Source organism: Pyxicephalus adspersus, chromosome Z (assembly GCF_032062135.1).
Source record: "Pyxicephalus adspersus chromosome Z, UCB_Pads_2.0, whole genome shotgun sequence".
In the NCBI taxonomy this organism is placed as follows: Eukaryota; Metazoa; Chordata; class Amphibia; order Anura; family Pyxicephalidae; genus Pyxicephalus; species Pyxicephalus adspersus.
Window position 1 is genome coordinate 73,147,682 of NC_092871.1, and position 14,519 is coordinate 73,162,200.

At 39.3% G+C, this 14,519-nt stretch overlaps 1 protein-coding gene across 1 annotated transcript in view; it reads right to left on the reverse strand.

Annotated features, from left to right (window-relative positions):
* ARPC5L (actin related protein 2/3 complex subunit 5 like) overlaps nucleotides 1–14,519 on the reverse strand; it is a 92,426-nt gene that overhangs the window by 15,621 nt on the left and 62,286 nt on the right. The gene's annotated exons all lie outside the window — the stretch shown is intronic.

The window sequence follows — 14,519 nt, forward strand, 5'->3', positions numbered from 1 at the left end:
AAGAGGGTGTTTGTGAAATTGAACAGCCGGTCACATTAGAAATTAACAGTGAAATGCCCTGCCAAAAGTTGGTAATGTTAGGACAAGTCCATAAACGGTGTGACAGAGAAGCATTAACACAATTACATTTAGGACATTTAAGATGCCATTGAGTGGATTGTGGGGTAGAGATGGAGGGTCGAAACACCTTATAGGCCCTATGTAACAACATAAATTGAGATTCCCTCCAAATCTCATTTACTATGCTCTGCCGAACTGTTTGACATCCTTCTATAACAATATCTACTATATCCGGGTCCGAGAAATCTTTTTGCCACAGTTTCACATTAGAAACTGATAGGGGCTTAATAAACGTAGGCAGAAGATATGCATATATGTTTGAAATATTAGGAGGTGATAAGGATAACAACTTGTCAAAACCATTGGGACGAAAAACATCTACATATTGTAATACCAATGATTTAAGGTAAGACATGACCTGATTATATTATAATGGGTGAAGCGCCCATTGGGGGATACTATAGGTAGTCTGCAGCTCTGCCAATGATAGTTTGGTTAGATCCTCCGTACGGAAAAGATCTTTCAAGTATAGTAGACCTTTATTTTTCCACAATCGGAAAGCTGCATGCTCTTGCGCTTGTGAAAACATAGGGTTCCCACAAATGGGCAAATATGGAGATAGACGGGCTGCTAACTTAAAACGTTGTCTAACCACCTTCCATGCGACCACAGTATCTCTGATTAATATATTGTGACGCAAAGGAGCTGAAATCCCTGAAAATTTACAGTGTAACAAGGCACAAGGGTCCCATGGGTACGACATAGCAGTCTCCAGGTACACATTCGAATAACAGGATGTCCCCTTAAGCCAGTCTACCACATGCTGTAACAGACAAGCCAAATTATAAAGTATAACATTAGGAAAGCTTACACCCCCTGCCGTTTTAGGTAAATACAATTTGGACAAAGAGATCCTTGGGCGCCTACTGGACCAGAGAAGTTTTGTGAAGGCCTTATTTAACGTATTGACATCCGCGTGGGTCAGCAACAAAGGCAAAGTCTGCATAGGGTAAAGTAATTTGGAGAAAGACATCATTTTCACTAGGTGACATCGGCCGAGGAATGACAAAGGCAATTTTTCCCACATTTTCAACTCTTTTTGTATTTTGGCTAACAGAGGCGGGTAATTTAATGTATATAGTGAGGACGGCAGACGGTAGGGTCGTGATGCACAATCACTTTCACCAATGTCAGAGATAGGTAACACATCCAGAATACCAATACTACAAGTCATAATCCACTCAACAAGAGCATAATAGACAAAATGACTGCGCAACCTGAGAGGGTAAGTGTTTCCAAAAATACCAAGAATCAAACAAGAGGGGATGAACAAGACAACACATGAGGGGAGACAGACATTATATGAGGATGTCCTTCCTTTTTTCCTCGCGAAACAAAAATAAATGGTCCAAGTTAACAACATTGGTGGGAACAACATAATATCACCAGAGGTCGGCTCACACCTCCTTTAGCGGGAATCCAGATGAAATAGTTTCAAAAAAAACATAGCAAAAAGGCACTTAAAGATATGGAATATGACTTGCAGACTTATCGGTCCCTGGGCGGCGGCTCAGAACATTGAGTATCCCGGATCCTTTTAGCAGATGATAGCCCGGAGTGCCTGGATAGTTTCGGGGAGAACACTGGAAGCAAGGAACGTCCCATCGTGCGTGGAGAAGAAGAAGTAGATGTATCCGATGGAGTGGAGGGAGTATCAGAAAATAAGGTATGTACCATACTCTCTGCCTCCTCTGCTGAGGTGAAGGAATACTTGCGTCCCCGGTCAAATGAAGAACCGCTGAATAGGCCAGAGTAAAGCGGATTTTATGTCGGTATAGGATGGAGCAAACCTGTTGAAAGTTGCGCCGCTTGCGGGATACCTCCGCAGAATAATCAGCAAATATGAGCAAAAAGGCTCCGTCCAATTGGAGATTGTGTTGATTGCGGAAAGCTTGCAGTATGCGGGTTCTATCGGTGAAATGGGAGTAAGCCACCAGTATCGGTCGCGGCTTGGATATTTCATTGCGCACCGGACCCAGTCTATGAGCACGTTCAACTTTACAGGACATCTGCAAACCTAAGAGCTAAGGTATCACCTTAGAGCAAATTTCTAACAACTGTGATGGTTTAACATTTTCCGGTAAGCCTACAATTCGCAGGTTATTGCGTCTGGATCTATTTTCCAGGTCTTCCACTTTATCTTGCAATGCTTGTACTTTATTTTCTAGCACTGAAATAATTGCTCTGGCAGAAGTAACATCATCTTCAACTAAAGTAATCCGTTGTTCAGTAGCATCTAATCTATGTGACTGTTCCTTTAAATCCTTTCTCAAGGAAAGTATTCCCTTGTGTACTGCAGCATCAATAGTCTCCTGTAATGTAGGCTTAAGTAGTGCTGCCACTGCATCAGCTATTTGTGTGGGTTGAGAGAGATCAGCAGAATCATCATGCTGTATCTGAGCAGGGACAGCTGTGGATGCACGTGCTGATGAAGAGGCTGTGGCCATTTTGGAAGGAGTGGCCTTGATTTTATCCTTCTTACCCATGGATTCCTGGCTTGCAGAAACAGAAGAACGCTCCAGGAATCGATCCATCCAAGTCTCTGCTAGGCTGGAGAGCAGCTGCACACAGGAGGGGGGCGGGTGTGCCAGTATATTAGCTTGAAATCCCGGAGGTGAGAGGAGCCGTTTCTCATATGCAGCTGGCTTGCGAGGTGCCGGAACCGGAAGTCTGCAATTTTATTTAACCTCCTGGGTGGTTTATTTCTGTCTGGATTTATATGTCTAAAAGCGGTACATTGTCTTTCATGAAAATTTATTTTACATTTTAGGCCTGTAATTTTTAGGCATAAGCGAAATATGTCCAAACAAGAGTCTAGTTGACATCCTGAGTATAAAGTTTGAAACACAAAATCATGTCAAAATAATACATTCAATTTATTAATAAACTTTAAATAAATTATATTATTAAATAAGATTTTATATATTTTTATATAACTTATTAAATTTAAATTATCAAAATAATTAGAAATTCCCGCCACACCCCCTCGCGACATCCTCACGCACCGGCATTCACATGCACAGGCGTCATCGTCAGCACAATCGGGGGACTGATGGGAGGAAGAGGATGTGGCCAGAAGATGGGATCAGACGGGCAGGACGCTGGTGGGACACATAAGGCTTTATTATATTTCAGCTACCCAGAATGTGGCTTGGGGTTACTGCTATCGTTTTTTTTTTATCACGAGCCACACTTAGGGTTACCACTCAGGAGGTTAAAAAAGTTAATCTATAAAGGTGTTTTACTTTGTTTTGGCATCAATAAATTTCATTTGGAAAAAATGGCAGGTAAATTTCATTTGAGTTACCACCAGGACAGGAATAGAAGGGAAATCTTCTAGTAGGAACAATTCTTACTGTCCTAAGAGGGGATTTTCCTCACATGAAAACATATGCTTTAATTTCTTGTGTTGTATGAGGCTGGGTCTACATGGACGTTTTTAAAAAAGCATGTAAACGTTCCTACCGCGTTTATATGCACTTTTATTAGTTTTTTGCAAAAGCAAGCCTAGGTTTTGTGATGCAAGTAATTATATATTTCATGGTATTTGATTTAATTATTCTAAATGTATTACAATATCTAACAACAATTGTCTCCAGTTTTATGTTACAGACATCCTTAACTGCAATTGATTTAGGTTGCTATCATGTCTAAAAATGTGTGCGGTTCCTTCACAGCAAAAGCACATCGTCGCCCAATCACCACAAATCTTAGGAAGTTATATAAATTTTACATTGGTTGTCCAATGATCCAGTGATGAGAATGAATCTTGGGCTACACGTCATCTGTACCAGTGGTTCCAATCTACTGTGTGGCTGGCTAAATCAGCAAAAGGCAGCAATGCCATTTGCAATCCTGATGGCGTGGAGGGAACTGCGAGACCATCCAAATGATTGCTAATTTTGTCATGTGAACACGTGAATTCTCAGCTAAAACCATACACACAATTGAATATCCCTGCCTGGACTCCACAATCAGCCCTGTTGTAATGATTTGTTGCCTGTTCCTGTACCCCCACCTGAGACATGAAATACATTGAAGGTGTAAATGGTTACACTTCGAAATCAGCCAGAGGCTTCCTACACAAGCAGAGCTGAATGATCTTGTTTGTGATCTAAACCTATCCAAATATAAACCAGAACTTCTAACTTCAATGCTTAAGCAAAGAACTGCTTACAAGGGGTGTTACTGTAACTCACTATAGAACATGAAATCATAACTTTCTTCGCTGATGGTGGCTCATTGTAATATTACCATGACATCAATAGACTATCAGTTTTTCAGAAAAGTATGTTCCTTCTGAATGGTGCCTCTTCATTGATTCTTCTTGCATAACGGCAATTCCAAGCCAAGTATACTAATTGCTCATTCTGTCAATCTAAAGGTGTTCTACGACAACATGAAGATATTGCTTGAAGCAATCCAGTAAAAAACACATCAGTGAAAAACCTGTGGTCATCTAAAGGTCATTAGCATGTTGATGGAAATGCAAGCAGGGTTCACATTATACTGCTGTTTCTTGTGCCTCTGGGAATGCCAAGTGTCTGGAAGTCAAGTGATACATATGAGCAAGGAAGAAAAGAAAATCACAGTATGGCAAAAGACAAGGAAGGGGAACATTTTCACCAGAACAAGTCAATGGAGAATCGTTACCAAGCTTATGAAAAAACAGTATGATGGCCAACTACTGCTTGATGCTGTACTCTGACAATCCACAGTGCACACAAGATATCATACTTTAAGCATCTTTGAAGAAACAGCAGTATCTGACTTACTCTCTTAGTATATTTATGACACTTTGTACCTTTTTGACTTCACACTGAATATATTATTACAGTAATGCTTTAGTTAAAAATACATGAGACACATTTTAAACTAACATTAATCATGACTCAAAAAGGTAACGTGACAGGACAAAAACTGAAAACAGATCTGAAATCAGTGTGAAAAAGTGTGTTGTTATCCATGAGGATTGCAAAAACAGTTTTTTATTGCCTTGTGTTATAAATCAGTAAGATTCTAATGATCATTTTTCAGCACAAAACCGCTACTGTATAATAAATCAGAATGTTTACTCAATTTACCATAAATTATATATTTTCAGAAAGCATTTGCTTAGAGTTTTTTTTTTTTTTTTTAATAGATACTATATAAATTTTAAGTGGCTGACATTTAGTGTGGTACACCATTGGGCCTGATTTAGCTCTCCAAGTGAACCTGGGTAATTCTGCAAAAGTAATTTGCTATTTGTTAGCAAATATTTTCAATCCCGGACCAGATCAATTCCAGGTTTGCTGAATCACCCACCTTCACTGATGAAAGTATATCTTTTGCAGTACTTTTGCAGTTGGAGAACTTGAATAAATCAGGCCCATTGTATCAAACAAATTACAAGTTTTTATTTTCACATTAACCAGTTTCCGCTTTTTTTTACTTTTCAAGGCTCCTGGTCTCCATATAGCCTGTTTTAGATACTTCCTTTCCACGGCACTGACTCTTGCTGTACATATAGGCCAGGATTCTGTTACGGACAATGGACTATGCCTGGACAAAGAGTATTGACAAAGCTATTTATAGTTTTCCAGTGGGAACAGGTGACAATCACCACAATTATGAGACTGTTGACACTGCAGAATAAGAAATAAGTGAACAAAATCTATAGTAATTTTTTATATAGCTTTACAATTTTTTTACTTTCCAGAATTTTGCTATTTAAAATAAAGAATTGTAGATCATGGTCTTATATGAGCTCCTGTTACCCCTGTGCAGTTACAGTTATTTATAAAAGTTTGTTTTTTAATAAAATACCTCTAAAAAATGCAGCACATTCAAATTCATTGATGTCACCAATGTGGCAATAAATGCAAATAACTGCTGTTTGAGGATCCTATATCTTTCTTTTATGTGCTGCATTAGATCCAAAAGAGGTTTACATGTAGTGAACCAAAATTAGATATAGCAAAAAAAAAAAAAGAAAGAAAAACAACAAATGAACACATAAAGAGATGACTCCATATTGGATTGAAGATTGAATACCCCAGGGCAGCATTAGGTCCAATCTAGCTTGGAAGGGGGATAAAAAAAAGAAGAGCCAAAGTCTGGGACACTAGCAGTTTCACAGGAAGTCCCCATTTTTAAGGAACCTTATTGTCACGCAAAGCCTGAGTTAGTGGTAGGAGCTCAGCAAACGCTGAGATGTAGCTGTAAGGATCAGGTAAAGTGGTACCTTTCTGAGAAATAGCCATTAGTTGTTCTTTTTTTTGTGATGGCAGTAAATAGGAGCTAGTAAATCTTTGGGTACTTTATCAGGTAAGTGAACAAGCCGTGGAAGCCTATGGGCTCTAATAGTAAGTTAAAAGGGAGATGCAGATGGAATCATCTGTTTCAAATATACAAGTAGTTCAGAAGGCAGATCATTTCCAGCAATACCTCTAAATTTGAAAATTTTTCTTCTTGAGTGATCTTCAAGATCAGCAGATTTGAGTTGTACTTGTTGCAACACATCCTGATTTTCATTATGTGAATTCAACAGCTTATTATGGGAAGGCATATTCTCCCATCCTATTTTTGATGCGATTGACTATCACCAAACTCCTGCAAATCACCCTTTAGCTGTTGTAATAGGTTTAGAAAGTCTGTGTGAAGTAAACTTCTTAGGAAAACTAACATCCATTAGATATAAGAGTTGTATCAGAGACTGGCTAATCAAAAGTTAGGAAAGTAGCTATGGGAGCATCCTGACTTCCTGATTCTGCTTGTTCTCCAAAGGTGATAATTTCAATTTGGAATTATGGAATTCTTTAGGCAAATTCTCTGTAGAGGTGAGAGGAAGAAGAAATAGAGCATGTAGCACAGCAGCTGCTGCCGTCTTGTCAAATTGGAATTCGACCCAGGGAAGACTTTTAGCTACATCACCCAATCTTGCACTGCGCATGCATAGGATCTGTACTTTTTTTTTTTTTTTTTTTAGTACCTGGATAAACCACCTTGGATATGTGATGCCCTGCACTTCCATTCAGGCTGTACCTCCAGAAAGAGAGTCGACAAGTAAAACACTCTGTGATAAATGTGTTAGCTAAAAAGGCAGAGTTCTCCAGAATATTACCTGGATGCAACAGGACAATGGTTTTATATGTTCGATCTCTAAATGAGGCTATTTCCACCCCGTAATCCTCACAGGATGTGCATGACAGGCTCTATAAAACCATTTTCCCCAAAGTCCATTTAGGGACACAGGATTCCTAAAGATCTTGGTAATACTAACAACTTGCAATAGGATTCACCACTGGCAACATTACAGTAGACCAAGGGTAAAGCCCCTCGAATGACTAGCGTGCAGAATCAAAAGCACTAGTCATAAAGATTAGAGTAAAGACGTGTGTCTTTAAATGGCCTTATAGAAAGTGCAAGAAAATCCCTGATCCATTTAAGAACACAGGATTCTTGTACTGGGACCTCTAAATGTAGTCCAATTTAAAAGTAGGCAACAAACCAACATATGCTAAGGGTCACAACAAGAATAATAAACTACTACTGTAAAAAAGGAGTGTCAAACTCAAATACACAAAGGGCCAAAATTAAAAACGTGGGCCAAAACTTCAGTCGTGGGCCAAACTTCAAAAAATGATAGAAAAATCTAATATTCTTAATTAAATTCTTATTCATGGCCTAGCGGGGTTAATACTGACAAGTAAACTCAATAATCAGGAATTATCATAGAGCTATTGCTATATTAATTGTTTTACTGTGCCTGAGAATGCAATGTGAAACCAAATGAATGCAGCAATTCATTTCATTTCAAATTGCATTCTCTGGCAAAGGTAAACAATTAATCTCAATATAAAGAAACAAGAACACATGGGAAGAGCATGAAGTAATATGCAGTGGATTGATCTAATTTATTTAGATCAATCCACTGCATATTACTGAATGTTCTTCTCATGTGTTCTTGTTTCTTTATATTGAGATTAATTGTTTACCTTTGCCAGAGAATGCAATTTGAAATGAAATGAATTGCTGCATTCATTTGGTTTCACATTGCATTCTCAGGCACAGTAAAACAATTAATATAGCAATAGCTCTATGATAATTCCTGATTATTGAGTTTACTTGTCAGTATTAACCCCGCTAGGCCATGAATAAGCTGCGGTTTGATAAACACGAGTGATGCTGCTACTACATTTCCGTCATCAATTGCATCTTTAAAATGCGGGGCCACACATAGGCAGAGAGGCCACTGGTCTAGAGTCGCCGGGAATTGTAGTAGCGGCATTGTACTTGCTTCTGTAAAACAACAGCTTAATATGATTTGCAGCTGGCCCGTCGTTACTACGGATTGCAGTAGTGGCAGGCCAGCTGCAATTCATATTAAGAATTCTAAATTATGCCCACGTTCCAGAGTTTGACACTCCTGCTGTAAAACCTTAAATGGTTAAAACATTCACCAGTTAAAACATAAAAAAATTGCAAACCAGCTAACAATCTTATGAAGCTTAAAAGAATGGGCCTAATTCCAAAACACAAGAAGCATTTATAAACCTGGTGGAGGGAGTCTTAGCATGAAAAATGGAAACCCAACCTTGAGAACACATCTACAAAATAGCCCGACAGTTCCACCTAGAAATTATGGATTAGCCAGGAACAATCCCTGGGCCCATGTGGAATATCAAACAGGGAATCCATAGTGCAATATCTGGGAAATGGACCCTCACAGCACAAACCAAATCCAGACAACAGAAGGAAATCTACTGCTATACTGGGCCTAACACAAGCACAGTTGGACAATGTCCTGGTTACCATGTAAAAAAGACAGTACATTAGGGGGGAAAAAACGAAGCTCTAGGCCTAAACACTACTTTGTCTGAGTAAGGCATTTTAGGGCGATGTAAGGTCAATATAAGGCTGCTCATTGTAAAACTCTATTAACCAAGGCCACCTTGTGTGCCAGGATAGAGATGTCCCTGATATGCTTGACAAGAGGCCTTTAACCTCCCTGGTGGTATTCCCGAGTGTGAATTTACCATACAAAAGTGGTAATTCCAAACCACACTTGGGGTGGAATTGCCAGGAAGATTAAAAGCATCTGTGTCCCTGGTGTGTGAACTTGGGAACCCAAGGCCAGGGGAAGCAGATGCTGGCCGGGCATCTGCTTGCGAGTGTATGGCTGTAAGGCAGGACCGTGCAGCTGGGAGGCGGGACCAGGCAGGAAATGTACCACCAGGCAGTATTTTTAAACGTACCGCTTTTACATTAAAAAAAAACAAAAAAAAAACAGGGAGGTTAAAGCAGTTCAGAACCACATTCAAACCCCACAGAAAATAGAAGTTTTACAAAGGCCTACAAAGACATCGGCTGAATAAATGTCTTCATCCAACATTTTTTTTTTTAATATAATATGATATATTATAAAATATGTTATACTAACTAGCATATTCTTTGAATTAAATACAAAACATACACACAGTCCTGCACTATTGCAAACATACATACATACAACATAGCACTATATACACACAAATAGGCTAAAGCCCTACACTAAACATAGACATAATTTGTCCTATACAGAAAAACATGCACACAATATGCACTATACACGTTCATACATTCCTGCACCATACACACAAACATACACATAGCCCTGCAGTTTTATCCAGAAACATGCACACAGACTTCTATCATAGTACACACAAGCAGCCATGCAGTTTTAAAATAAACATGAACACTTACAGTTGAATCCAAAAAGCTGTTCCACAAAGTTCTTCTAAGCTCTTTTAGCAGACAGAAGTTGAGCAGATGCTGGTGCCTTTTTCTTTGTTTGCTGTTTTGCTGAAGACAGGGCAGTGGGGGGCTCTAGGGCAAGGGAGCCACTTAACTAACTTCATAAAATTAGGTGGTGTGCAAAATGATGTTAAAGTTCAGCCCTGGATGGGACATATACGGAAAGGGCAGACAGGACACCTGAACACACATCAGGCCATAGCACTCACCTACACCTATATCATTACACTTGTTTACACTCAAATGAACTTGTTAAACACAATATATCTGAAATAAAAGAAAATCACTTTTTGTAATGTACATTATCCAGATTACAATAATGTGAATGTCGGGTTGTATATTAGTTCAGCTGAACTTTACACTAGTAGAACTACAACTATGCAATGGGCTTTATTCTTACAACAGAGAAGTACTTAATTGTGGCTATTCTTTGTGAAATAGGACATTTGAACTGTATTTTTTTTTAGAATTTAAATTTATCAGGAGTCGTAGTCTGTACATTTTTATCGACTCCGACTCCAGGTACCCAAAATGGTCTCCGACCCCTCGACTCCGACATGGAAGCAAAACCAACCCTAGGTAATCCAAGCAATTTTTCAGTAATGATATTTGCATTATTAGGACTGGTCACAAAGATGTTGTCCTCCAAAGCCTTCAACAAGATCAGGGGTCATTAAACGTTTTTGGCCACTAGGCTATTTCAGGGGAGGGCAGGAGCACAGTAGGCCGGACTCTCTCTCCCCGCCCTATTGGCTCCGCCCCCCACCCGGAACACCCCTTGAAGGGAATTCGGCGGCTGGGTTAAATAGGGAACATGTCCTCTCCTCCGCAAGGATTGCAGAGGAGAGGGAATTCCCTTCAGGGCACCACAGCAAGAGGAGGCTCAAGAGTCTAATCCCGGCCTGCAACCCGGAGCCAGCTGGCATGAGGCCGGAACAAACTACAGGCTAGGCCATATCTGGCCCAAAGGCCTGAGTTTGCCGACCTCTGAACAAGATGGTCCAAGTACTGGAATGCCCCAGGTAAGGGCAAAGGAGCCAGGAATGAACTATGATGCACACCCAGGAGTCTTGTATGGGGTCAGGTATCTGTGGGTTACCTGATTTTTTCTGAGGTGCATGTTCTGGTATAAAAAAAAAAGTGATCAGGACTTTCAGTGTGGGTGGAAGTAAAATAGGCCAGGGGAAGAACAGGCATTAGGCTCATATTTTGTAAGACATGCAACCTACTTAACTAAGTTGACTGTAGATGAAAATAACATGCCAGCCTACTTAATTTAGAACTATATGAGGTATTAGCAAAAGAACAGAGAGTAGGGTATTTGTTAGACTGGTATTTTTGCAGACTTAGGGGTGGAAGGTGAGTCAAGGAAGTGTAAAAAGTGGGTTAGATTGGTGTTTGGGGTGCACTAGATATACTGCAGAGTGAAATAGGGACACTACAGTGCGATGTAGATTATGGAATCCTTTATTTAACTGGGACCTTGCTTATAAATGGAACAAGCTAAATCATGCTTCCAGGAAGAAAGTGAGGCTATTTGCCCATTAGGAACTAGACTATTTAAAAAAGAATAAGTTAAATTGTATACCCAGAAGTTACCAGTTCCCTTAAAGCACCAAGATCAACCAGTGTTTCCAAACCAGGGTTCCTCGAGAGGTTGCCAGGAGTTCCTTTAACAAACTGTGACTCTCAGGTCAGTTTTACCGATAATGATCTTTTTTAGATATCTGTAAGGGTGACATTTTTCCAACTGGCCACCACACTAATGTACTGTGAACTGTATATATATTAAATATAGCAGGGGCTCCTTGAATACCTGAGAGTTTTTAAGGGGTTTCCCCACGTTTAACCTTCTGAGTGGTAACCACAAGCGGGGCTTGGGGTAAAAAAACACAGCTGATAGCAGTAACCCCGAGCCACACTCGGGATAGCTAATAAAAAAAAATAAAAAAAAAGGACATACCTGATCCCACCGGGGTCCTCCTCTTCGACCCCATCCTCTGGCTGTGTCCTCTTTGTCCAATCTGTCCCCCGAGTGCGCTGACAATTTCCGGGAGTTCCCAGTGAAGTCGGTGCTTGCAAGGGAGTGTTGTGGGAATTTCAAATTATTTTGTATTGGATTTATTACAAAATAACTGTTTTGAACACAATACAAAGCAATCAATATTATATATAAACAAATATATATATTTATATGCTACTGTACATCTATATTACAGGTTTCAGTAATTTTAATTTATTGAAGCACCCTTGTTTTAACAGATTTTTGTGTTTGTTATTTAAAGTTTAGTATTAAATTTTTTATATTAAATATTGGACATATTTTAGTGAGTTATGCCTAAGAATTACAGGCCTACAATGTAAAATATACATTTTCATGAAAGACAATGTAGCACTTTTAGATCTATAAATCCAGACAGAAATAACCCACCCAGGAAGTTAAAAGGTAGATGACCACTTACCTAACATATTTAACCAGCTAAATCCTTTAAATAACTGGGTCCCTAGCCCAAAAGAATTAGGACTAAACCAGGGTGGATATGGTAATTGTGTATATGTTAACGCAATACATGTAAAAGCTATTTTTGACTTGCGCATTGACAATCAAAGGCCCTTAAAGAATATATAAAACAAGCAATTTCGCAGGTTTGTTCCATCACCCAATAATTTTACCTGCATATTTGCATTGATATAATAAAGCCAATGTCTACCAAAAGACAAGAAGTCTCCAGTTTCTCCATCACAGATAAAAGTCAGGAACATGGGCACTTGGGTCATGAATATTTACCTGCTGGAGCATCTCCAATTATATGATAGATTTATCGTTTAAATGTGTATGCTTCCATGCCTCAGGCAAAAACAGAACAGATGAGGAAAATAGATTTGCAGCACTGGGAATGACCGAAAAAAGCCAAGACCAGATACTGAGTCAATAGTGGCTACAGGCTGATCCTCCAGCTTTAGGGTAGTGTGCATCAAAGATATCACAGTTTCTCTTTACTTAGAGGTAATGGCTAACATGGACATTTAATTTAAAGTTGTGTTAAGACCAGACAGACGAAATCCAGCACAGTAGCAGGCAAGGCAGATTCCAACATTGCTGACAGATTCTAGCTTTAGGGTCAGAAGCCAGTTGGGTAATCAAGGACGTGAACCATTGCACTACTGTTGGGGAAAAGCTATGCAGTAAGAAATGAGTAACAGCTATGCTTACAGTATGGCAAGACTCCTATGACCATGCAATGGGTAAACTTGACTGCCTTTTGGAGAGCTGAAGAGACAAACTGCATGCTGAGCAGGCCTTACTACTGGGTTGGGTGCCAAGTCCTAAATTTCAAACCTCTTTCCTGGTGCCCCAAAAATTATTATCCTTTTTATGGAGACTACATGTCTTGTTACGAGCTGTCCCTCAAAGGGGCTCACAATCTAATGTCCCTACCATAGTCATAAGTCATTAGCATAGTCCTTAGTCAATTTGGTGGAAACCAATTAATATAACTGCATGGTTTTAGAATGCGAGAAGAAAACCCACACAAAAACGTGGAGAACCTGCAAACTCCATGCAGATAGTGTCCTGGCCAAGATTCCAACCTGGGCCCCAGTGCTACAAAGGCTAGAGTGCTAATCTCTGAGCCACTGACATTTGGGGCCTAAACTCTGTTACTTTTTCTTTGCCTCTAATCTCTGAATTGTATATCACTGACCCCAGCAATCTGCCACCATTATGCTAGCTGCTCAGATTTGTAAAATCTTTTCTTTGTTGTTTTGCCCGTTAAATTAAGGTTCAGGTGAAATAACAAATTGCAGATTTTAGTTTTTATTGAATTTTAAAAAGTCTCTCATATAAAATGCATTTATAGTCTTTTTCGGTTTTATGTGCTGCTTTCTGTTTTTTTTTCCATATCTGTGCAGTAATTCACTGCTCTCTGTCTTTGTGAAGACTGATTGGTCTCATTTGCACCTAACTCCTGTAGTTTTCTTCACGCAGCATGGTGGGCTCGTTGGGTATCTCCTCCAGCTCTGCTTTCTGTACAAAGTATGCATTGTATAAGTAGAGACATATGAGAATAGTTACTGCACAGAAATATTACTCCCTGTACACATGTACCCAAAACGGAAAATATAAATAAACAAGAGATAAGAAAATATTTTGCTGCCATTTTTGTTTTGGAAGTCCTCTGCTTTCTTACTCTGCTCTTAACTTTTCTACATAAATCTGACAAGAAAAGGATGGAACCATGAGTGCACAGTCAAAGTAACAGTAATAATTTAAATGTAAAAATACAAAGATATTTCAAACCAATAAGACCTATATGGAATAGAATGGTTTTATCATTTTACTAATGGAAGCTGCCCGTTTAATAAAGTATACAGGTACCATTCGAGCAGTGGGCACTACAAGAGAGTGGGCATCCTTCTCCAAAACATCACGCTTAAGACAAAGAACACCAAACTGCCCCCCTCACTCCCCAACAAAAAAACATATCTGATTTTACCCAATCACTAGAGGCCTTAACCTTGTCAGTGCTAGACACTGGAGTATGGCTACATTACTGGTCATTCTAGCAGGAGAAAAAAGGTTAAGGATATTTTTTAAAATTAGGATGAAAATAAAAGGAACT